This window comes from Macaca nemestrina, chromosome 6 (assembly GCF_043159975.1).
Source record: "Macaca nemestrina isolate mMacNem1 chromosome 6, mMacNem.hap1, whole genome shotgun sequence".
In the NCBI taxonomy this organism is placed as follows: domain Eukaryota; kingdom Metazoa; phylum Chordata; class Mammalia; order Primates; family Cercopithecidae; genus Macaca; species Macaca nemestrina.
In genome coordinates, this window is record NC_092130.1 from 17,075,854 (window position 1) to 17,101,792 (window position 25,939).

At 42.0% G+C, this 25,939-nt stretch overlaps 1 long non-coding RNA gene across 1 annotated transcript in view; it reads left to right on the plus strand.

Moving 5' to 3' along the window:
* Positions 1-24,180, plus strand: part of LOC105480811 (uncharacterized) — a 103,750-nt gene extending 79,570 nt beyond the window's left edge. Inside the window, exon 4 of the long non-coding RNA XR_986598.2 lies at positions 22,564-24,180. This is a non-coding gene — a long non-coding RNA (uncharacterized lncRNA). The remainder of the gene's footprint in view (positions 1-22,563) is intronic.
* Positions 24,181-25,939: the final 1,759 nt, after the last annotated feature.

The following is a 25,939-nucleotide window of genomic DNA, read 5'->3' on the forward strand; positions in this document are numbered from 1 at the left end:
ATTGGTCTTTGCTCAGATTATCATGCCTGGGGGGCCACCTAGGTTGGGTGTACTCTGGCTGTAGATGCTCTTTCTGTACCACTGCTGCCAGGACCTTGGTCATTTTTTCAGTGGCCTTAAATTGCCTTTCTTCTGGAGTATCTCTGTTATTGTAAACCCGCTGGTCTATCTGAAGGAGGTCCTGAATCCGCTTTCCCTCCAAGTCTTCTAATTTCTGGAGTTTCCTTTTAATATCTGGGGCTGCCTGATTTACGAAAGACATTACAACAGCTGCCTGACTTCCTGGAGCCTCTGGATCTATGGGGGTGTACTGTCTAAAAGCTTCCATTAATCTTTCTAAGTAGGTGGCTGGGCTCTCTGTCTTTCCCTGCAGAATAGAATATACTTTAGCCAAATTAGTGGGCTTGCGAGCAGCTGCCCGGAGACCCGCCATTAGAGTCTGGCGATAAACGTGTAGCCGTCCCCTACCTTCTGCTGTGTTGTAGTCCCACGCTGGCCTGGTCAGAGGAAAGGTCGCGTTTATGAGGTCGGGGTTGGCAGTCGGTTGACCGTCGTTCCCCAGGACCAGCTTTCTAGCTTCTACCTGTATTCTCTCTCGCTCCTCCGTGGTGAACAAGATTCGGAGGAGCTGCTGACAATCATCCCAAGTGGGCTGGTGGGTGAACATGACACTATCCAGTAAAGCCAGTAAATCTTTGGGGTTGTCTGAAAACCGAGCACTCTGAGTCTTCCAGTTATACAGATCACTGGTGGAGAATGGCCAGTACTGGAGCCTGGGGATTCCTGTGTCATCTGGGGGTCCTATTTCCCGAAGGGGTAAGGCCACCGTAGAGTCAGGCAGCTGGGGAGGGCTAGCCCGCGAAATGCGCCCTCGCGTCCGCCCCACCGGCCCTTCAAAGTTACTTTCCCTTTCAGCGGGCCCGTGTGTGCTGGCCGCCTCCCCTCCGCCTGCTCCCTCCCGCGGCTCAGCCCGGGGGGTGGGTCTGGGTGCATCGGCCCCCTCCCGTCGGCCTGCTCCCTCCCACGGCTCAGCCCGGGGGGCTAGGGCCTGGGGCCTGGAGGGGTACGGAGGGGGTTCTGTGAACAGTGGGTCCCCGCTATCAGGTAGAACAGGATGGGGGGGGCAGTCGGTTGCTTGGATTTTAGTGGTCGAGCAACCAGTGCCTTACAGGGTTCAGGGGCTATTCGGAAAGGGGACAGCCAAGGAGGCGGGTTTTCAACAAGGTCCTGCCATATGAGGATATATGGGATTTTATCTAAGTGGCCCGCACGCCCAGGTAGGAAAATCTTGGACTTTACCCTAGTGATGACAGCAGGTCGGAACGTCCCTTCGGGTGGCCACCCTACATCAAAGGCAGGCCATTCGGAGCAACACAGAGTAATTAGCTTTCCTTTCCTGATTTCTATACCAAGATCATGGCCCCTTGCTCTAACTTCTTTGAAATTACTTGTATGGAGAGATAGAGGAGTGCTCTGGGTATTACCCATCCTGTAATAATTTGTAGTCTCTTCCTGTAAAAGAATGTGGGTTAGAATCCCTGTAAAGGAAATCTGATCTGACTTATTAATGATATCTAGTCGCAGGCGCACTTTGGCAGCCCGGGTCAGAGACAGCTGCTGCCTAGATCGCAGACGCGCTCCGGCAACCCAGATCGGAGACGGCTGCTGCCCAGACCGCAAACGCGCTCCGGCAGTTCAGATCGCAAGCGCGCACCGGAAGCCCAGGTCAGAGTTAGCTGCTTGGATCCCGATCGCGCTCGGGCAGCCCAGATCAGAGACAGCTGCTGCCCAAACCGCAAACGCGCTCGGGGCAGTTCAGATCGCAGGTGCGCGCCAGAAGCCCGGGTCAGAGTTAGCTGCTCGGGTCGTGATCATGCTCGGGCAGCCCAGATCAGAGACAGCTGCTGCCCAAACCGCAAACGCGCTGGGGGCAGTTCAGATCGCAGGTGCGCACTGGAAGCCCGGGTCAGAGTTAGCTGCTTGGATCGCGATCGCACTCGGGCAGCCCAGATCAGAGACAGCTGCTGCCCAAACCGCAAACGCGCTCGGGGCAGTTCAGATGGCAGGCGCGCACCGGAAGCCCGGGTCAGAGTTAGCTGCTCGGGTCGCGATCGTGCTCGGGCAGCCCAGATCAGAGACAGCTGCTGCCCAAACCACAAATGCGCTGGGGGCAGTTCAGATCGCAGGCGCGCACCAGAAGCCTGGGTCAGAGTTAGCTGCTTGGGTCGCGATCGTGCTCAGGCAGCCCAGATCAGAGACAGCTGCTGCCCAAACCACAAACGCGCTCGGGGCAGTTCAGATCGCAATTTAGATCAGACGAGAGCCAGGGGACGTCTCCCACCGGTCTCCGCTGGCTGTCCTATAGCGCATCCGCCAGGACTGTGCCAGCTCCAGTTTCAGACCTCGCGAGTCACAGATTCAGATTCAGAACAGACACAGACAGACAAACGGAGACGAGCCAGCTCACCTATCAGTAGATCGATCCTAGCAGATCCGTTGGCCAGGGGTCTGGTGGGCTTGGGGAATCCTGGACGAGCCCCCAGATGTTATACCCTGACCGTTTGTTCCCCAAAGAAGACCACCAGAGTCCAGAGTCAAAGCCAAGCGGCAAGGATCTTTACTACAAGTTCGAACCTGGTCCCTCCATTCCACAACATACAAGAGGGCCTTGAACAATGGGAGCGCTTGCTTTTTTATAGCCCGAAAGTTACAGGGGAACAAAGGAATTCTTTTGGTTCCCGTGCTTTCAGTAAAACTTTGAACGGCTGTCTCCTTATCGGAGACTTTCCAGGTGGTGTTTGTACTGGGCTCAGGAAGTTTGAGAGATATATGGCGATATGTGGTGGGATGGGAGGATGGGATGTGTTTGTACTGGGCTCAGGAAGTTTGAGAGATATATGGCGATATGTGGTGGGATGGGAGGATGGGATGTGTTTGTACTGGGCTTGTTTGTTTTGAGCCCGGGGCTGAGGAATGTGCCCAGCTCCTTTCACTTCCTCTTTAATGCTTTCCACTTAGAAATTTCTTCCACCAGATAACCTGAATCATCTCTCTCCAGTTCAAAGTTCCACAGGTCTTTGAGGCAGGGGCAATATGCCGCCAGTCTTTTTGCATAGAAAGAGTAACCTTCACTCCAGTTCCAAACAAGTGCCTTATCTCCATCTAAGAGTACCTCAGCCTGGATGTCCTTGCCCATTATCACTATCAGCATTTTGGTCAAAGCCATTAAACAAGTCTTTAGGAAGCTCCAAACTTTCCCACATCTTTCTGTCTTCTGAGCCCTCCAAATCTCTAGGAAGTTGCAAACTTTTCCACATTTTCCTATCTTCTTCTGAGCCCTCTGAACTGTTCTAGCCTCTGCCTATTACCCAGTTCCTAAGTCACTTACACATTTTCAGGTATCTTTACAGCAGTGCCCCACTCCTGGTACCGGTGTACCGTATTACTCTGCTCTCATGCTGCTGTAAGGACAGGGACCAGATCATTTATAAAGGAAAGCTATTTATTTATTTATTTATTTATTTATTTATTTATAGATGGAGTTTTGCTCTTGTCATCTAGGCAGGAGTGCAATGGCACGATCTCGGCTCACCACAACCCCTGCCTCCCGGGTTCGAGCGATTCTCCTGCCTCAGCCTCCCAAGTAGCTAGGACTACAGGCGTGCACCACCACGCCCAGCTAATTTTTGTATTTTTTTTTTTTTTAGTAGAGACGGGGTTTCACCATCTTGGCCAGGCTGGTCTCGAACTCCTGACCTCATGATCCACCTGCCTTGGCCTCCCAAAGTGCTGGGATTACAGGCATGAGCCACCGTGCCTGGCCAGGAAAGCTATTTAATTGACTCACAGTTCAGCATGGTTGGAAAGGCCTCAGGAAACTTACAATTATGGCAGAAGGAGAAGCAAACATGTCCTTTTTGACATGGTGGCAGCAAGAAGAAGTGCCAAGCAAAAGTAGGGGAGGGAGCCACTTATAAAAGCTTCAGAGCTCATGAGAACTCTCTATCACAATAACAGTATGAAAGTAACTGCCCCTAGGATTCAATCACCTTCCACCAGGTCGCTCCCACAACACATGGGGATTGTGGGAACTATAATTCAAGATGAGATTTGGGTGGAGACACAGCCAAACCATATCATCTACCTTTATTCATTTATCCATCAAACATTTATCAAATGTCTGCAGTAAGTCAGGTTTTGTGATAAGTTCTGGGACATAAAGACAATGAATAATCACAGAATCTGGCATGTAGTAAAAAGTGTTTTGGAACAAATGGATGAATAAATAAAAAGAACATATCTGTTCTAAAGCACTTATATTCTAAGGCAACTGTCTCTGGCCTTTTTGGCTCCAGGGACTGGTTTCATGGAAGATAATTTTTCCATGGACAAGGTGACAGTGTGGGATAGTTTTGGAATAATTCAAGCACATTGTGTTTATCATGCACTTTATCTCTATTGTCATTATATTGTAATATATAATGAAATAATTACACAACTCACCATAATGTAGAATCAGTGGGAGTCTGAGCTCATTTTCAGACAGTCCCGTTTAGAGGTGACAGGAGGCAGTGACAGATCATCAGGGATTAGATTCTCATAAGAAGCATGCAACATAGATCCCTTGCATGTGCAGTTCACAATAGGGTTCGCGCTGCTATGAGAATCTCATGCCACCACTGATCTGAGAACAAGTGGAGCTCAGGTGTTAATGTAAGCAATGGGCAGTGGCTATAAATACAGATGAAGCTTTGCTCACTCTCCCACCACTCACCTCCTGCTGTGTGGCCAGGTTCAAAACAGGCCATGGCCTGGGGGTTGGGGACCTCTGTTCTAGGGACTAGATGTAGACATGTAAACCTTTTTGTATCAATTTTCTAGGGCTGTTGTAACAAGGTATTAAAACCTGGGTGGCTTAACCAACAGAAATGTATTGTCTCACAGTTTTGAAACTAGAAGTCTGAGATCAGGGTGTTGTCATGGTTGGTTCTTTCTGAGGACTCTGAAATAGAATCCATTTAATTTGTGTTTCCTCGCTTTTTGTGGTTTTCTGGCCATCTTTGGTATTCTTTGGTTGGAGAAGCGTCACCTGTATCTCAAACTTCATCTTCACATAGCATTCTTTCTGTATGCATGTCTCTGTCTAAATGTTCTCCTTTCAAAAGAGACTAGTAATATTGCATTAGGACCCACCAAAATGACTCTCTTAACTAATTACATATACAACTATCCTGTTTCCAAAAAAGGTCACATTCTCAAGGACTGGAAGTTAGAACTTCAACATTTTAATTTTAGAGGGACACAAGTCAGCCGTTAACACCTTGCAATAAAGTTTTCTTTAGTATGATGAAAAGGGAATGGAATTGCAGGAACAAGTGGTGAAGTTGACTTCTTGAAGGTCAGTCTTTTTAGGTATGAAGAAGTTTTAGGCGTTGTGCTTTGACATGGTGGGTGCTCAGCAAATGCAGTTGATTGTATTTTTTTTTTTTTTTTTGAGACAGAGTCTTGCTCTGTCACCCAAGCTGGAGTTCAGTGGCGCGATCCTGGCTCACTGAAAGCTCCGCCTCCTGGGTTCACGCCATTCTCCTGCCTCAGCCTCCCGAGTAGCTGGGACTACAGGCGCCCGCCACCGCGCCCAGCTCATTTTTTGTATTTTTAGTAGAGACGGGGTTTCAACCGTGGTCTCGATCTCCTGACCTTGTGATCCGCCCGCCTCGGCCTCCCAAAGTGCTGGGATTACAGGTGTGAGCCACCGCGCCTGGCCTTGATTGTATTTTTAATTGATCTGGTATTTTAAAATAAATTTGTCTTCAAAATCACGTGTACCACAAAAGTTTCTTAGAGAAGGCAAGCTCTTTTCAATATTTATCCCTGTGTTCAGTTTCATAGGAAAACTATGCTCAAGATAGTAACATTCGTGCTATTTGCAAGGAAGATTGGCTTTGCAAAAGCAGTATTTATTCTTACCTATTCCTGCATGTTTCAAAAAAGAAATGAAATTATATCGCCCTCTAATTTCCAAAGATTTAGAGGCTCCATTAATTTCTTTGGGTTTTTGAGTATCTTAGATTCATCAGTCTAAGCTTTTTTAGGACAATATCAGGTTGTAGCAACACATGGGACTAGGCTGTGGGTCAGGAAGATGGATTCTAATTCTCAAGTCACTTTCCTTCTGTCTTAGTCTATTTGGTCTGTGTAACAAAATACCATAGACTGAGTGGTTTATCGACAACAGAAACTTATGTTTTGCAATTCTGGAGGTTGGGAAGTTCCAGACCAAGGAGCCAGCAGATTCAGTGTCTGGTGAGGACCTGCTTCCTCATAGATAGCTGTCTTTTCACAGTGAGGTCACATGGTGGAAAGGTATGTGGGAATTTCTCTATGGTCTCTTTCATAAGGGTACTAATCCCAATCATGAAGATTCCATATACATGACCTAATTGCCTTCCAAGGCCCCACATCCTAATATCATTACCTTGGGGGTTAGGATTTTAACATATGAATTTGAGGGTACATAATGCATAAAACATTCATGCTATTGTACTCTCTTAATACTCAGCTTCACAACATGTAAGATAAGGGTATAGGCTATATCAGGGCTTGGCAAACTACAGTTCATGGGCCAAATCCAGCCATCTGTCTGTTTTTCTAAATAAGGGTTTATTGGAATGACATTCATTTAGGTATTATCTATAGTTGCTTTTGTGCTATGATGACAAAATTGAGTAGTTATTGCAGAGAGTATGGCCTGCAAAGCTAAAATATTTACTATTTGGCCCTTACAGAAAAAGTTCACTGACTCCTGAATTAAATGGTTGTTAAGGTTCTTCCTGGTTCACAGCACTCTATAGTTGACTGCAGGGTCCTGTCAGAGAGTATAAAATGGAACTGAAACTGCCTTTGCAAAATCATGACAGTAAGAGAATCTGACATAGTTGACTGTATCTTGCTTCTAACCTCCAAGCTGTCCTTGGTCATTCCTGGCTACAGGCCAAGCTAACTTAGGGAAGAATTTAGTTTACAATTTACCCTTAGGCAAGAATGATAATAACCCTTCCCTAAACTAAACCACCTTTGTGAAAACTAATGAAAGCCCACAAGGTTAGGAATATGAGAGGGGGCTGAATTCTGCTAAGACATAGGCATAGTTAAGTGATAACTGGCCATTGTTCCAGAGTCACAAAATTTATAATTGTTCATATAGATAACATCACTATTATAGAACCTAAGATTGGCCTTTTGAGATGGTTTTCAGACTTTTGCCTTTCTGATGACCAACTGACTCTACTTGAACCCACTCATGACTCAACCAGGCTTGTGGCTCCCACCCAGAGACTGGCTCAGGGCATAAGAATTGTTTTCTATACCCCTGTGATTTCATCCCCAACTAATCAACGTTTCCCATTCCCTAGCACCCTGCCCAGCAAACTATTCTTGAAAAACCCTAACCTCTGAGCCTCCAGGAGACTGATTTGCATGAGAACTCCAGAGCTCCCAAGTGGCTGGCCTTACGTTAATTAAATTTTTTCTTTACTGCAATAATGTGGACCCAGTGAATTGGATTTTGTCTGTGCAATAGGCAGAAAAAAACTGTTGGGTGACTACAGAACTTATTTTAGATTAACATGATGGATATCTGAGGATGCGGTATTGTAATTTGAGACACAGGGAATTTTTAAGAGTTAAGGAAGTCAGAAATGGGGGGAGGGCCTTCCAAGCACAATAATAGTTTTGGGCCAGGTGGTGCGGTGGCTCACGTCTGTAATCCCAGCACTGTGGGAGACCGAGGCAGGCGGATCACGTGAGGCCAGGAGTTCGAGACCAGCCTGGCCAACATGGTGAAATGCCACCTCTACTAAAAATACAAAAATTAGCTGGGCGTGGTGACAGGTGCCTGTAATCCCAGCTATTCGGGAGGCTGTGGCAGGAGAATCTCTTGAACCTGGGAGAAGGAGGTTGCAGTGAGTCGAGACTGCACCACTGCACTCCAGCCTGGGTGACAGAGTGAGACTCTGTCTTAATAATAATAATAATAGTTTTGTGAGATTTCATTTCCAAAAGAAAGTTTGATGGCCCAACAGAAGAGGGAAATGAATATATAAATACTACAAATATTATTGTATTGTATAAGGAATAGGATACTATGATTTATGACCTTAATTAGTGATCTTATGCCTCTTTCTACAGCTAACTAAGCATATGAAATGAGAGGTCATTCAACCTTTTAGAGAAGAGGTCAGCAAACTTTTTCTTAAAAGACAAATGCTAAGTATTTTAGGCATTGCCAGCTATATAATCTCTGCCACACACAGACTCATCTCTGTCATTGCAGCATGAAAGCATGACACAATATGTGAATAAATGAGCATTTGCTGTGTTTTGATAAAAGTTTATGAATACTGAAATTTGAATTTCATTTTATTTTCAGTATTCATGAGATATTATGTTTCTTTTGATTTTTTTTCAATGACTTAAACATGTAAAAATTATTCTTATCTCATGGGCTATGCAAATACAGGTGACAGAGTGAATTCGGCCAGTGGGCCATAATTTGCAGACTCCTGTTTTAGTCTTACATTCCTTGTGTGTAAAATGCAGATATAATTCCTCTACCAGTCATTCAGTGTGGTTATGATTGAATGAGAAACATTTGCCCTTGAAAAGTTCTTTGCATACAATAATATATTCAGATATAAGATATCCTTTTATAGTCACAAGACTTACTGAATTATCTACAGTTGCAGGATACACAATTCTCCTGGGAGTTGATGAGAAATTTATCTTTTTCATGAATAATTTTTGCTAAAGGAGGAGAAAAATAGGAATGCATCTTGCATATTTAATAAGTATAAGTATGATTCTATTATTCCAAATATTCCTAGAACATTGGTTGGTAAATCAAGTAATTTCCAAAGCAGAGAAGGTTTTGAGCTGATTACCTCAACTTGGAAATCCTACTGTACTTTACTTTTACTCTTCTCATTAAACTTATTATTATCTATTTATGAAATTAGTCTATCGTACAGACTGGATGTGAGAAGGTGCAATCAGGAGTCAGCTTCATTATTATTATTTTTAAAACAGCTTTATTGAAATACAAGTCAGATACCATACAATTCACCCACTTAAAAGCGTACAATTCTATGGTTTTTAGTATGTTCACAGAGTTGTACAACTATCACCACAGTCAATTTTAGATCATTTTCATTACCTAGAAAAGGAACTCAATAACCATGAGTAGTCATTTCTCATTTTTATCCTCCCCCCATCCTCTCTCCTACACTCTGGCTCCAGGCAATCACTTATCTAGTTTCTGTCTCCATAGCTTCATTATTTTCTAAGCACTGCCTTCACCTACTGGGTTCTCCTTCCTTATGGCAAAAGATTTCTTAGGCAAATCTTATATGCCTTCAGGTATTAGTACAGTCTAATTATCAGGTGTTAAGAATTTTAGTTTAACCTTGATCAAAACTCTAATCTGTCATCTAAGTCAACATTTCTGTCTGTCCAACCTTCCTCCTAGGCCTGCCCCCGATTCCTCAGTCCACCAGTGGGGAAGGGCCACGGACTAATTCTCTGCTCTGCCTTCTCTGCCTCTTCTCCCCCTTTCATCTGTGCTCTGGCTCCTTTAGAGTAAAACATTGAATATGTGAGAGAGAGAGAGACAGGCAGAAAGAGAGAGAGAGAAAATGGGAAAGAAAGAGAGAGGGGGAGCATGTATATGTGTATATCAAGTATGTGGGCTAAATTTACAAAGAAAGGGCAAGTATTATTTGCCTGATTATGGTTTATTTGATTGCCAGTGGTTTCTTTCATGTCAAGGCAATGTTTTGGCTCTTCCTGACATGGGGCACTTATAAGAACTGTTTGAGTACCCAGTAAGGAGCACATGCTGCCCTCTTAGGCTCTTGACTTTCCCTTAGCGCCTGCCTATTGGCAGTACACTGCTGGCTTCCCTTCATCCTAGAGCAAGAGGCTTTTCAGGAGGACTCTGGTCCAGCTACCTTTCTATGTGAGTACTTACCTCCTCTTCCCTCCACACACTCTGGGTTTCTCTCCTCCCATCTCCCTGAGGAATTCTCTTGCCAACCTTTCAGGTGGCTGGAGGAGAGAAAGGGGATAAATGTCACTCTATCCCTACAAATACCCTTCAAAGTATTTTCTGTCTTCCTTATAGAATCTCTGGGCTTCTTTTATTGTGGTTGAAGGTTTTTGATGAGCTAAGAGTTACTGCTAGACTGGTTGAGTTACCTTTTAGCATGTCCTTCAGACGTGTCTAGCACACCTGTGTCAAATGCATGGGCATTACTTACCCATCATGGTCAGCACCAGGTCTCCAGAAGATAACAAGAAATTGCTGTTTCATTTGTATATAGCTATTTGTTTACCCAGACATACTTCCTTTTACTGTATTCATAAGCTATCTGAGAGCAAGGCTCCTTTTAAAATTTTTTTCAGTCCATGTAACTTGTGTGATTTCTTTAAAGGACTTATTAGTGAGCCCTTGAAAAACCAATGATGTGAATCAACAATGGTGGTAGGTAAATATTCTTAGCCATCAGGCTTTGTGGTGCTTGCATTAGGGAGAGGGTGATAGACGTAGAGTACAGCCCACTCAATGAATAAGTAGACATTCAGTCCCCTAATTACTAATTAAATGGGGATAGAATGTGCCAAATTTTATAGTAGGTGTTGGGGATATAGCAAAAATAACAAAGACATAGCCTATGACTTTAAAGTTCTATTTTAATGGGGTAGGTATATATTAAAGAAGCACAAAACCCTACAGTTAATTTCCAATGTCGATAAGTGCTGTAAAATGAAAATGTAGAGTCCTGTCAGGAGGCATAAATGGAGTGGGGTGAGATGAGGATAAAGAAGCAGTTGGGGTCTGACCATGCAGAGCTGCAAGGCACTCAAGAGGATTTGGATTTTATCTTAAGAGCAATGGAAAGCCTTTGCAGGGTTTTAAGAACAGGAGCATTGTGTTCCCATTTTCATGCCCAGGTGGTTCAGATTCAGTAACTTTTTGGCATAGAGGACATAGATAACAAATATAGGAAAGGTCACTCATCAACAGAGAGCAATGCCTCAGTTTCAGTCCCACAAATGTCCTGCAAATCCTACTGCTGAAGTCATGCTTCCAAATCTTATGCTCCCTGCTGATCTGAGACTGGATTTGATCAGATGGAACTGTGTTTAACGGACAGTCCTCTCTGCAGAAACATTTTGGTGCAGTCCTGCAGATTTCAGATAACCTAATGGTGAAAATTCTGTTCTTTCAGTGGGAAACCATAGCAACAGGCCACTTAGGAGGCACACTATATAATCTATCTGTTCTTCACTTAGTATTCTGCAGTCCTGAAATAGTCATCATTGCCTAATGTGCGTATGCAAAAGGTCAGGCAAATATAAGCCCCGTGTCTCTCTCTAACCACAGGGTAGGGGCAGGGAAGGCATCCTCTGTTGGAGGCAAGAATCAGGTTTATTGGGGCCAGGAAGAAGAAAGGATTTGGGACCAGCAGCTCTTTGTTTTAATACAAATTGTAAACCCATCTTTAATCTCCAAGTACATAGAATTGCTCCTTTTCTAAAGCCTTATACTTAGATAAATTCAGTATTGTACTTGGTACAATAAATGTTAAACTGCAAGGTGTAGGGTTCAGAACGTTTATGTCCTAGCATTTGTGATGCCACAGCACATCTTCTCATCTGCTTTAAGTGAAAAAGAATAATCCATAAGCTCTTTGATAATTGCATGTAGGATTCAGGACTACAAACAGCCAAAATTGCCAGCTTAGTATCCATCAAAGCATGTAATTTAAAAGGATCTTTGGTAAAAGACAGGTGGAAATGGTAAGATCTTTAGGGAAGAGGACTCAAAATAGTTGGTCACAGTGTAATTTGGTTAGTATTTTGTAGGTGGAAAATGGAGAGCCATAGAAAGAAAAAAAACAAAAAAGGAAAAGGATATTTTTGGGCTTTCCACTATGGTAGTAAGACTTTTGGAAATATATATATATATATATAGGAAATACTATATGTATAGAGTAAGCTGTCTGAGGGCAAGGCTTCTTTCACTTACCCTCAGATAGCTTACCATAGTAGTAGTAATTAAGTAGTAAGCTATATATGTATGTATATATGAAGCACATCTTAAGGTGCCACTTTCTTTTTCTTTTTAAACCCTAACTAGAAAAGTTTTCCCTTTTTCTTTCTCCCCTGTGATCTCACTGGGTCTTGCATTTCCATTTTGATTTCTGGTGCTTGGCACTGGTACCATTTTGTGAAGTGGTTCTCTGAGCAGCCATCCCTAAGTGCTCCAGTGGGCTGTATTCTACGTCTATCACCCTCTCCCTAATGCAAGCACCACAAAGCCTAGTGGCTAAGAATATTTACCTACCACCATTGTTGATTCACATCATTGGTTTTTCAAGGGCTCACTAATAAGTCCTTTAAAGAAATCACACAAGTTACATGGACATGACACCATGCCCAGAGGCCTAGGGGAACAGAGGGGTGGACCCCAGTGTAAAATAGACACTTGCTAGGCGGACTGCACCTAAAGTGTAGAAAGGGAGAAGTCAGAGCTCCTGGAAATGATGCCCAGAGGTATTCAGTTTGCTTCACTTCTTTATCTATCCTTTCATTCTTTCATTTATTGAACAAATACTCTTTGAGCATCTATTTGCCAGGTGTTGTGCTAAGTATTGGGGACACAACAGAGAACGAATAGACATAGTTCCTGCCTAAAGAATATCATGGTCTGCTGTGGAAACAAATAGGTAGGCAATTTCAATACAGTGTGATGAGGATCATGAGCCTTGGTCATGTGATTTGATGTGAGTGAGAAATAAACTTTTCTTGGCTTAAGCCACTGAGATTTTCTGGCTGGTTGTTGCTAGATCTTAGCTTATCATAGCTAACAGGCCGTATCTGGATGAAGAGGGATTAGGCTGGCCTAAGTCATCTCTTAAGCCTTGTTTTTTCATGCTTCAGGAAGGAAGAGCTTTCAGAGGCCAGGATTCATTTCACAAATTGATCTCTATTTAGCCACAATATTGTAGAAATTGGCCTTTCTTTATTTCTGTCTTACCAAGAAAGAATGCTAGGATGGGTATTCCTTCTGTTTACCTTCTGTTTAATGGAATCCTGTGCTTTAGCTAACTTTGGCATCTGAGGAAATTTCACACCATCAATTCTCATAAACCAAGGGGAGAGTTCTGTTTTTTTCCCAGCTTCCATGTGCCTGCTTGATACAAGTACAGCTGAATAATTTTTCCGTACTTCTTGCCCTTCGAGAGCACCAAAGATGTCTTTAACATTATTGGTTTTTTCATCCTTTGCAACATTTTTAAGCAACAAAAGAAATTACCTACAGTTGCCTATCAGCAGGGCTGGGGCAAATAGATTACAAAAGAAGTTTTATTAAATGAAATTGAACTAGTTTCTTCAACACAAAATATGCAGGCTGTCTCTTTCAGCCGTTTGCCGGAAGGGGGCAGTATAAGAACATGGTTTGCTCATCCCTTACTGCGCCAACTCATTTAAGAATCTGCATTTCAGAGTGTTTATATTAGGAATCACACCAAGTGTTTTGTGAAATTATTTTTACATGTATTTCCAGGGCTGAGAAATTTCAGAGCACTCTGAAAAAAAAAAAAAAGACCCAACATATATGAGAGTTTTTTAATGGACTTGGTTTATACTCCTGAAGACCAAGGTAGATTTCTTTTTTTTTTTCCTTTTTTTTTTTTTTTTTAAAGCTGAAAGGTTGGACAAAAGGTAGGCTGGAGGAAGACCAGGCACATGAATTTAAGCCCATACTGGCCTTTGTCCCGTTTCTTCTACTCTTGGTGGACTGGTTAATGCAGAGTGAAAACTATTTGTAGAATTTGGCTTTCTCATATCCTTTCTCTGACTAGAGGCAGCTAAAACTCAGCAGTCCTTTAAAAAGGATTCCTAAATCAGCACGAATTCAGCATATTCAAGTGCACCAACAACTAGATATTTTGGAGTAGAAATGCTGAATCTGACAGGTGTGGTGGAAACAACAGTGGCCAGTGGCTTCTGAGTCTGTCGGTGAAAGTCTGCATGGACTTCAGCTGTCTTCTTTATTAACTGAGGGGAATGGATAAGAATCTCTGTGACCCTTTTTATATTTGAGTATCCATGATTCCAAAATCTGGAACTGTTAATCTACTACGATTATTACTAATACTACTGCTACTGTAAATGACATTTATTACACTATTAATATCTGCAAGGACTATTAATGAATGCTTCCCATTCATTATGTCCTTCAGTTTTTACAGCAATACAATGAGGTAGACATTATCAACCTGATTTTGTAGGCTAGAAAGCTGAGGATCAGAGAAGTTTAATGAATTGTCCAAGGTCACAAAGCTAGCAAAGGGTGAAGACTTGATCCAGATCCAAATATTCTGCCTCCAAAAGTATCTATGCTTAACCTTTGCTATGCTATTTTTTTTTCTTTTAAATTCTAGCACTTGTCTTTCTTTGGTTTCTGATATACCCATGCGTGGTGCCAGGCTAATATCATTACTGTCTTTGGCCACTAGCCTTTGCCTCTGCCCATCCCAGTTTCTAAGTCTCCTACTACCCTCTTCCTGTATATCTAAATATTATTCATTCTTCAAGTTCTAGGTTATGCCCGGGCTCTTGCTTGACTCCTGTAGCCCATACGAATCTGTTTTTCTCCTGGAATTTTATTGCACTTATAAACCATTCTATATAATTTAGACTCAACTCGATCTTGTCTCTCATTTTGCTCTGTGTTTTAAATAAGTTGGCTTCGTCAACATTAACCATAGTGCAAGGCTCCTGAGGATGGAAAACACATCTTAGTCTTTTTAAGCTCCTGCTATGAAGAGTGCAGGGTTGCGTAACAAGTTGGGGATCAATAATTTCTTCTTGTTTGCCAGAGACAGACCTCAGGCAAAAATGATCTCTTTTACTTCCAAAAATTACGGCAGTCTCTGAGAAAAATAGTTTTCTAGTCTTGCTTTAAAAACCAAACTAAAAACAAAACAACAAAAACCTATGAAATTTCAAACCTCCCTGGTCAATATTGTTACTTATTTCACAAGTTGAACAATCAGAAATTATTATTGTTATTATCGTTACTATCATATAAATGGTTAACATTTATAGGTTATTATATTCCAAGCATTGGGCTTAGTTGTTTTACATTAATTTTATTTCTATATTCAAAATAGCACTATGAGGATAGCAAGTCTCCCACTTTATAGACAGTATAGCAGGTTTAGAGAGGTTGAATAATTCATATAAGCTGTCCCAGAGCTCGTTAGTGGCAGAACGAGGACTATAGCTTATTATTATGTTTTTTTCCCTGATTTCAGGCCTGGTTTTCTTGTATTTGGCTTAATTGCACCGTGTTGCAAATTAGCTTGTTCCTACAAATGACAATGCATGTCTGTTTTTCAAACATACCTGTTCCCCTCCACCTAGAAAACTGTCTAGCTTATTATTTTTAAATCTATATTTTAAATACTACTCTCCATCCAAGTGTCCAGTGGGAATTTGGCCTTCCTCATGATGGTAGACTGAATTAGGGTTCTCCAAGGATGTCTACATCCTAGTCCTCAGAACATCACAAATGTTGCAGATGTTGCAGAAGGTTTGCAGAATGTGATTAAGAGCCGTAAGATGGAATTATCCTACATAATTCTGTGGACCTTGAAGGTAACCCTAATGGCCACTGTAAGAGGGAGGCAAGAAGGTCAAAGACAGGAGAAGGCCATGTGACCATGGAAGTAGATATTGAAGTGATGCTGCCAGGAGTCCAGGAATGCTGCAGCTGTTAGAAGCTGGAAGAGGCAGGGAACAGATGTGCCCCTGGAGCCTTTGGAAGGAACTTGCCTTGCCAACTTCTTGATTTTAGCCCTTTAAAACACATGTTGACCTCTGGTCTCCAAAGTGTAAGAGAATAAATTTGTGTTATTTTAAGCTGTTGTGTTTGTAATATATATATTTTTAATAAGAGCAATAGGAAACTAGTACTTTAAAAATTCTGTTGGATATACACACTTTCACCGCCTGAGGAGCAGGACTGGGTCCGATGGCTTATACTAAACCCTTACTCTCGCCTCTTGGAGCTACAAGGGATGAATCCATCTGAAAGGAGTGAAGAAACTAGGGACAGCTCTAAATGCTGTCTAGTGTCTAGGCAGTAATAAGTGGGCAGTACAGGAGAAAAGTGCAATCATACCCTCAATCCACTGAAGTTTTTCTTTATTTTGACAAAGTGGGGGAAAGCTGATGGGACAAGATGTGACTTCATGTACCATGGAATGAGATGGGCTTCCTGTTTGAGGGCTTTAATGAAGGTAGTTCTTTATTTTGTTGTGTTTGTTTTTGACCCCTTAGCAGATGATGTAGTTTGGGTGTTTAGTCCCCCTAAATCTCATGTTGAAATGTAATCCCCAGTGTTGGAGGTAGGGCCGGATGGGAGGTGTCTGGGGCATGGGGCTGGATTCCTCACGAAAGGGTTGGTGCTGTCCTTGTGATAGTGAGTGAGTTCTCCAGAGACCTGGCTATTTAAAAACATGTGTAGCACTGGGCACAGTGGCTGGGTGTAATCCCAGCACTTTGGAAGGCCAAGGCAGTGGATCATGAGGTCAGGAGATCAAGATCATCCTGGCTAACACAGTGAAACCCCGTCTCTACTAAAAATACAAAAACAAAATTAGCTGGGCATGGTGGCAGGCGCCTGTAGTCCCAGCTACTCAGAAGGCTGAGGCAGGAGAATGGCGCAAACCCAGGAGGTAGAGCTTGCAGTGAGCTGAGATGGAGCCACTGCACTCCAGCCTGGGCGAGTGAGTCTCCGTCTCAAAAAAAAAAAAAAAAAAAAGTGTAACACCTCCCCTTCTCTCTCTTGCTTCACGCTCACCACATGAGACGTCTGCTCCCCCTTCACCTTCTGCCATGATGGTAAGTTTCCTCAGAAGCCCTCACCAGAAGCAGATGTGGGCACCACACTTCTTGTACTGTTTGCAGAACAGTGAGTTGAGTTAATTACATCTTTTTTGTGTGGTTTTTTTTAAAATAAATTACCCAGCCTCAGGTGTTTCCTTATGGTAATACAAATGGCCTACGACAGTAGACTTCTTCCTGTTTGGATTTAAATGTCTATTTTCAAAATACTACCACCCAGACCCCTGATTTTAGCACAAGATGCTGTGGCCATCTGACATCCTTAAGCTGCCTACTTTTCATTTTGTTTGTGAGCCGTGGAAGATAGAGAGTTGCTGACCCTGCTTTTGGGCACCAATATTATGCATTCTTTTAAAGTAGGTGATAAATATCCACCTGGGAGGTATGCTTGGTTTTGGAGGACAAGGAATAATGCTGAACTACTTGAGTTTGACAATGACAAACAGAACCCACAGCTGTTATGAGCTTTGTTGAGGAGTTAGCAAGCTAAACCTTTGATGAAATCTTTTCGGAGGACATGCCAGTGAGGTCATCCATCAAGGCTGCTCCATTCCGTTTTTTCCCGTAGAGCTTAGCTGCCAAATGAGAATCAGAGAATTGTGAACAACCTCGGGAAATCATCTAGAAACTGTCTCACACAATGATTAGGAACAAAGTTTTGTTCAGGAACTCTCAATTATTTGTTGTATGACCTTACATAAGTCACTGAACTTCTCTGAACCACAGTTTCTCCATCTATAAAATGAGGATAACTGTAGTTTCTCATGTACACAAAAATCTTACCTCAGTATCTGGCACATAGGGGTCCATCAAGACCTTTTCAGTTACAGATAGCAGAAACACAATCCCAACTAGTTAAGTAAAAGGAATGCAACTAAAAATCAAAGACTAGACCAGGATTTAGTACTTCTAAGTTCCATAATTTAAAAAATATGGTTAGAAAGACACGTTCATTTCTGAACAGGTTATCTACCTGCAGGGGGCAAGGAGAGATTGCTTAGCAATCCTGGGAAAGGAAATAAACCTTTTCCTCTAAGAATGCTGGCTGAACAGGGCTAAGGAAGCCCTGAGTTGGCCCCCCTGTGGTCCAGGAACCATAGAAAGTAATTTGAAGGATGAGTGTGTTCTGATTGGCCAGGCCTCCATTTCATGTTGGTTTGAATTCCTTTTGTTTGCAAGGAAGAGAAAAACAAATTCAAACTGTTTGAAACAAGAAAGAAAATCTATATGGTCATGATAGATTGGATTTCAAGTGAAGATCAGTCTACAAACTGTGTTATCAAGCATCGGATTTCTCCCTGTCTCCTCACTCTGTGTCCTATGTCATTGCCTCATTGTTAGGTTCCATACTTGGCCCTGGCAGCTGAGGGTCTCCCTTGACAGGGTCAAAATGATTTCACATCTTACACCATATGATCTCTATTAACAGAGGAGATCTCTTTCAGTGCTCCCACATCATTTCTGGCATTCACTGTCTCTCTCTTTGACTGGCTGGCATTGAGTCACATGCCTCCCCTTGAACCCATCTCTGGGGCCTGGAGAATGGGATACAGAAACTGTATTAAGCGAAATGTAATTCATTCATTCACCTTGGAACATGACTAAGAACGGAGAGATGAGTACTCAAGAAAGAAAATCAGAATTGTTTGGTAGGGGAAAGGGAAGCAAATGCTGGGAAGAAAGGCATTGGGCTAGCACAAACTCGGTGCAGATGACTCGTAATGGTTTTCTTATTTATAAGATGGGTTCTGTTACTAGAAAGAAGGTGAAGGGATATTCAGTAGGTAAAACCGTTAGCTATTCATGACACATCAGTCAATAATTGTTACTCATTATATTAGGATATTATCCATCCATTCATTTTATAGAAAGTAGGGTCCGAAAGATGCTGTGACTTCATCAAGGTAGCAGAGGTAGTAAGTGGCCAAATTGGTATTAATATATTCATCAAAATATTCTTTTTTTTTTTTTTTTTTTTTGAGATGGAGTCTCACTCTATTGTCCAGGCTGGAGCAAAGTTGCACCATCTTGGCTCACTGCAATCTCCGCCTCCCAGGTTCAAGTGATTCTCCTGCCTCCAGCCTCCAGAGTAGCTGGGACTACAGGAGCTTGCCACCAAGACTGGCTAATTTTTGCTTTTTTTTTTTTTTTTTTTTTTGTAGAGACAGGATTTCACCACATTGCCCAGCCTGGTTTCGAACTCCTGGGCTCCAGTGATTCTCCTGCTTTGACCTCCCAAAGTGCTGGGATTACAAGTGTGAGATATCGCACTTGGCTGCAAAACCAGATTTCTAGAAAGCGCAGTTGTCTTTTAGAAGGGAGATCTTCTGACAACTATTGTTCTGGTGTTTTACTTGAGGATCCATAGTCTAGAGTGTGGGAAATCACTGACACTATTAACTCAACAGCCCTGAGGCATGTTCTTTGCCTTTAGCCACTTCCAGCTTCTCCCTTAGCGAGATGGGCTAGACATGTGGCTTCTTTTTTGAATCCATTTTCCTTCGTTTTTTCTTTTCATATATTCTTGCTCTCTTTCATAAGCAGTGTCTGCATCAATTTGTGGGAAACCATTTTAAAATTTCATTCGTCTCAGAATAATGAGGGTCAAGGACCCATCAGCATTTTAAAGAAAATGATTACATAACCTAAAGTCATCCAAAACATTTCATGCTGAAATAAGAAATGATGAATGTATCCAAAAAAGGGGTACTAAAACCATGGTCAGTGTAGGATGAGTTTGACCAGTGGGTGACTAGACTAGACCATGTGGGAATGGCAATTGGACATAAGGCAGTTGCTCGAGCAACCAGAGGAAGAATCAGGCAGATGGGACCTAGTATTTATAGAGTATGGTGGCAGGTGGCAGGTCTTAATCTTGGCTAGTTTTTGAAAGGATGGATATTTGTTTGAAAGAATGTTACAGCAGGCAGGCAGATAGTACCTGTGGGAAAAGTTGGATTTTTGTTTGCCTTGATATCCTTCACACCTAGTATAGGGCTTATCAAATAGTAAAGTCTTCATGTTTCCTCAAAAAAAAAAAAAAAAAAAAGCGACATTTAGAGATGCAGAAAGACAGCTGGCACAAAGGGAAATTTGGTAGCTGGGAGAGAGGTCACACATCAGTAGACAGGTCTCCTTGGATTCAGGACATTCAGTGGTAAAACTGAGATGATCCTGGGTGTAACAGCATGGTTGGTCACCCTAGTCCACGTGGATGAATTCAAGGAGGACAGTAAGAGTAAACAGCATCCCTTCTCAACTTCCTACCTGTCATATCTGGTTCAATTCAAGGTATATGGACAAGCGTGGGACCGATTTCCTTGACTTGGATCGCCTCTAGTTTGTTGCTTCTTTGAGATGCGAGATGAGGCTTCTCTTAAGCCTCAAGCTGCTTCAGAAAAACTAATTAATGTCCAGGTATCATGATCAAAATGACCATGGGAGACATGCAATATGCACTGATTCTTGGCCCAACAGAGCACGTATCATTTGGTTGTTAATAATTTGGTCTTTGGGGTCAAAGGGGCCTTGGTTTTCACCCCTGACTTCACATAATAGATTAGGTGAGTTACTCATTTCTCTGTTACTTCATCTATGAAATGGGTATAATAGTCCCTACATCAGAGGACTGTTATAAAGCCTAAGTGCTTTATATTCTTAATATTGAAGTGTAAAGCACTCATTAAAGCACCAGCCTCGTAGCAGAAGACCAATTAATGATAGATAGATTCTATCCTATGATAAAGGTTTCCCATCTGCCTATGTGGGCTTAATGATAATACCTTAATATTTTCTAAACACAACTCTAGGTTTGAGAATAACCCAAAAGTGTACATAGTCCAGAAAACAATTGAATTTGATTAAGAGATAAGACAAGCTAGCACATAAAATATGAGAAAATAACTCAAATTTAGTGTTTTATGCACCTGTTGAAGTCTGATAGGGTTGTACATTGTGTGAATTATGAAAAAGCAACTCAAATCTGGAATGTTTGTGATTAGTATACTTTCACTGAAAAAAGATAACTGTAAAATATAAACTTATAATTTAAACTATTTTTTCCCTAAAAGATGTACCAATATGGTACCTCATGTAAAAATGTACCTTATATAAAACCTGTCTATTGAAGTGTTACCTCTCTCCCAGCTACCAAATTTCCCTTATGCCAGCTGTCTTTCTGCCTTATATAAAAATCATTTATGTAAGGTTTCCAGAAGATGGGAAAAATAATTCCATGCCTCAAAGAATTTATATAAATTCATTGTAAGTGTCTTTGCAATTTATTGACGATAATTAATGTTAACTTTGATGGGAATATGATTACTGTTATCTATCTAAATGAATGTATTCATTTCCAGGAAAGCAGATCAGCAGGTGTTTATGAACCATGAGTTTGCTTCAGCATTAAATGGGAGGTCTGCTAGTGGGTTTTGCTCTCCTTTCCGCTCCTAATTATCTTCAGTCTTAAACAGATCGCTTGTGCTCTTGTGCATAACTTTCTCATTTATTACTTTTATTTGTGGGGGATGGGAGAAGGATACAATGACAAATTAAATGTTTACTCTGGGCTGGACATGGTGGCTCATGCCTGTAATCCCATCACTTTGGGGGGCTGAGGTGGGTGGATCACCTGAGATCAGGGGTTCAAGGCCAGCCTGACCAATATGGTGAAACGCTATCTCTACTAAAAATACAAAAATTAGTTGGGCATGTGTCGCGCGCATCTTTGTGAAGAGACCACCAAACAGACTTTGTGTGAGCAATAAAGCTTTTTAATCACCTGGGTGCAGGCGGGCTGAATCCGAAAAGAGAGTCAGCAAAGGGAGATCCGGGTGGGGCGATTTTATAGGATTCCTGTAGGTAGTGGAAAATTACAATCAAAGCGGTTGTTCTCTGGTGGGCAGGGGCAGGGGTCACAAGGTGCTGGCGGGGAGCTTCTGAGACTCATTGTCCAGAAGGAATTTCACAAGATAATGTCATCAGTTAAGGCAGGAATCGGCCATTTTCACTTCTTTTGTGATTCTTCAGTTGCCTCAGGCCATCTGGATTTATACGTGCAGGCTTGGGCTCAGAGGCCTGACAGTGTGGTGGTGTGTGCCTGGGCACCTGTAGTCCCAGCTACTCGGGAGGCTGAGACAGGAGAATTGTTTGAACCCAGGAGGCAGAGGTTGCAGTGAGCTGAGATTGTGCCACTGCACTCCACTCTGGGTGACAGAGCAAGACTGTCTCAAAAAAAAAAAAAAGTTTACTCTGTAGGTAAATGGTTTCCATCTGGTTCTTCCCCAACCCCCACCCCTTTCCTGTAGACATTTGGCAATGTCTGGAGACATTTCTGGTTGTCACAAACAAGGGGAGGTGATGTTACTGGCATCTGGTGGATAAAGGCCAGAAATGAAGCTAAACATCTTACAGTGCACAGGATGGTCCGCAACCTGACCCAGCCCTTCTTCTATGTCAAAGAATTCCTATGACCATAAAATTATTTGAAGAGGTTTCTCCTTTTACCATTAAAAAATTAGAGAAAAATATCTACCCGTGTTCTCTGCTTTACATACTCCTAAGATTTGTATATTTGTTTGTAAACAGGGTTTTTATGAATGAATTATGGATGTCCTTCTCCATTCCAGGCTCAGTGCTGAGTGCTGGTATGTGGTAAAGAACCAATCAGGTATGGCCTTTTTCTTCACACCATTCAGTCTTGTGGATGAGTCCAACAGTGACACAGAAAAACAAGAGGAAATATACATTACAATTTAAATGTCATGAGGGAAAACAACAGGGAGCCACAAAGGGAGGTTAACAGGGAGATTCTCCTTAGAAACAATGCTCGAGAAAGCCTCTCTGAAGAGGTGATTGTTGTGTTGAGACTTTAAGGGTGAGTTGGTGCTAGTGTTTCAAAAGATGAGTAGCAAGACGTTCTAGTGTGTTTACAAGCTCCGAGATGCGAAAAAACTTGCTGTGTCAGAGGAACTGAAAAAATCTATTGTGACTCGAGTGTTGTCAGTGAAAGGGAGAGAAAGGTGGAATGAAGTTAAAGAGACAAAAGAGATAGGCAGCCACCAGAGCGTGTGAGTTCCTGCAAGTGTGGGAACGAACTTGGATGGTTTTGTAAATGTAAGGGGATATCATTGAAAGGATTTCAGTAGGGAACACATTCTTATTTATGCTTTTAAAAAAGATCATGTTGACTGATACAGGAAAAAGGAATTGGATGAGGGCAAGAGCAAAAGCAAGAGGCCAGTTCAAAGGTTATTACAATAGCCCAGGCAAGAGACAATTATGGTCTGGACTTGTGTAATGGCTGCAGAGCTGAAGAAAAGGTGATCTAAGGAAGACGTAAGTTAAATGGATAATCGATAAAACTTGAAGTGGGTAAATTTGGAGGAACATGAAGGAAAGAAAGAAATCAAAGGTGACTCTTAGATTTCTGCTTTGAAAAACTTGGTAGATGAATGAGGGTGCCATAGTTAGATGTCAATGACAAGGAAAGAGAAAGGCAATAGGGCACAAAAATTGAAGAGTTCTGTTTCAGATATAGTAATTTTGAGGTGCTTGAGAGTCTTCTAATAGGAGATTCCAAGCAATCGGCTGTAGAATACCTGTCAGAAGTCCAGAAAAGTCAGGTTACAGATGTAGTCTGGAAGTAACTTGCAAAGAAAAGTTAATGAAGGCCATGGGAATTGATGGAATCATCTGAGAAGGGGTACAGAGAAAGAACAGTAGTAGGGGATCTGGTACTGAGCACAGAGGGATTGAAATATTTAGACATCTGGCCCAAAGAAATACAATGCATTGAATGATAACATTTCGTTTGTTAAAAATGTTATTTCATTCTCTTCCCCCGATTCCTCACATTTTAAGTTCCACATTTTTAGTCATGCTTCTTTTGTTTATTGAGCTGATAGAATTCCAGCATTAGCCTTTAACCCATAGGTGCCTGTAATTGCTGGTGCAAGAAATCTTAGTGACACAAGTAGAAAATTCCCACCTTTTCTTGTAGCTACAGAAAGGCAGATTCTATTTTACATCCTAACTTCTTGTAAGACACACTAGGACTTCACATATTGTTAAGTCCTATGAAAATAACCTTTAACCTCTAGAATCTCTGCAAATCTCATTAGTTTTGCATAATAATGTGTTGTCTTGGAAATAATATTTAAATGTACATTTTTGTTTTTTAAAAAAGTATAAATACTTGTGAATTTTCTGTTAAACAAAAAAGGAACCTTCTTCTTCTACATGAAGGAAGGTTAAAAAAAAAACCTTGTATCTCTACTAATTTCTTATTTAAACAGAACATTTGAGAAACTTAAATTAAAAACATTTAAATTAACAGACAGAGAAGCCAGCAAAGAGGGTTGAAAAGAAGCTGTCGGAAAGGCCGGTAAAGAAAACCGGGAGCATGAAGTGCAGACCATAATGAAGAGACTTTAATGAAAGAGGTCAGTTATGTGGAGATGTCTAAAAAGATAATGACTGAAAATGTCCAATAGATTGTTACAGCATGGAGGTCACTGGTGACCTTGGCCTGGACAGTTTTAGCATAGCCTGAAGATGGAGGCTGGTCTGTGCTCAGTGGTTTGAGAGGTGAGAAAAGTGAGGGAAATCTGAATGGGGGAGAAAGGTATGAAAGAAGTAGGTGTAGAGTGCTGAAGGAGGCACCAAGTATCCCCTAAGCAGCATGGAACCAGCATGTAGCAGCAGGTAACACGTGATCATTTTGCAAGACTTTTTATTTTTATTTCTAAGACCTGTATAAAGTTAGTGGGGTAGATCTTTTATCCCCATTTATTGATAAGGAAATAGAAAGCCAGTTAATTACTCAGCATTTCAAAGCACAGCAATATGGAGTCACAGAAGCCAGGGCTTGAAATGAGGTCTGCAGAACCAAAGCCAGTGCTCTTTCATCAACACATAAAAGGGGGAGGAGGAAGTAACAGAAGAACAAAGCATCCAATACAGATCTATCTAACCTCCCCTCTCTAACTGGGCCTATACTTGGTTTTAACTTTTTGCGTGTGAATGAAATGGAGGAATATGCCTAATTCTTTCCAGAGGAAAGGCTGTATGTGAAAATGCTATATTTTTAAAGGAACCACAATTTAGAGAGTAATAAGCAACGAAGGATAATTTTAAAAACTTAGCGGCAACATCTGAAGCCCTCTCTGTTGCTTCGACTATGCTAATAAGAGGTGCTGTGTCCTGGAAGTAACAGTGTGAAATAAGCTTTGTGTAGGCTCCCCTGGTTCATCCTGGCTTCTCAAATCCAACTGCAACATAATGAGAAACTGAGTAAGTTGGTCATAGGAAATGGATGTGTTGAACTCTTGAGCACCTTGAATTTAAAATGGGAATAGTATTTTTATATCATATTCTTTAAAATTTTCGAAACCACTGTGGGATATGATGAGGTTTTTCTTCAAAGAATCTGACCAGTCTTTTCTTCTTTAATTCATAGTACCCTCCCATTTCTCTCCTTTTTTCCTTCTTGCCTTTGTTAAATGCCCAGGCACGCCACAGTACCAGGTGTTATCAGTGCCAGCTTACATTCCTTTCCTTATTTGGAAAGAGGATGAACTTTCTGGCTCATTACAGACACCCCTTCCCCTTTCCCTCCACTTTCTTTTACGTGCCCACCCTGTCTAAAAAAAAAAAAAAATCAAATGTTTAGCCAACTGGGATTGGTTTAGATTGCACGACCCGACCCCGGCCAATGGGGAAAGGGTACAGGGGCAGAACTTGCGTCAGGAATAAAGGCTCTTGTGCCCCTCTGTTCAGGTGTGTTCTCATGGCAGCTGGCCGAGGAGGCACCCCTCTGTGCAGAAGTAAAATTGCTTTGCTAAGAATCCTTTGTTTGAGTGTTCAATTTCCTTAGGATTTTGAGCATTATTCCTAATACCACCTGTGCAAAAATTATGTCAGTGAGAGAATTATGGCAGTGGGAGAGATCTGATCTAACCAA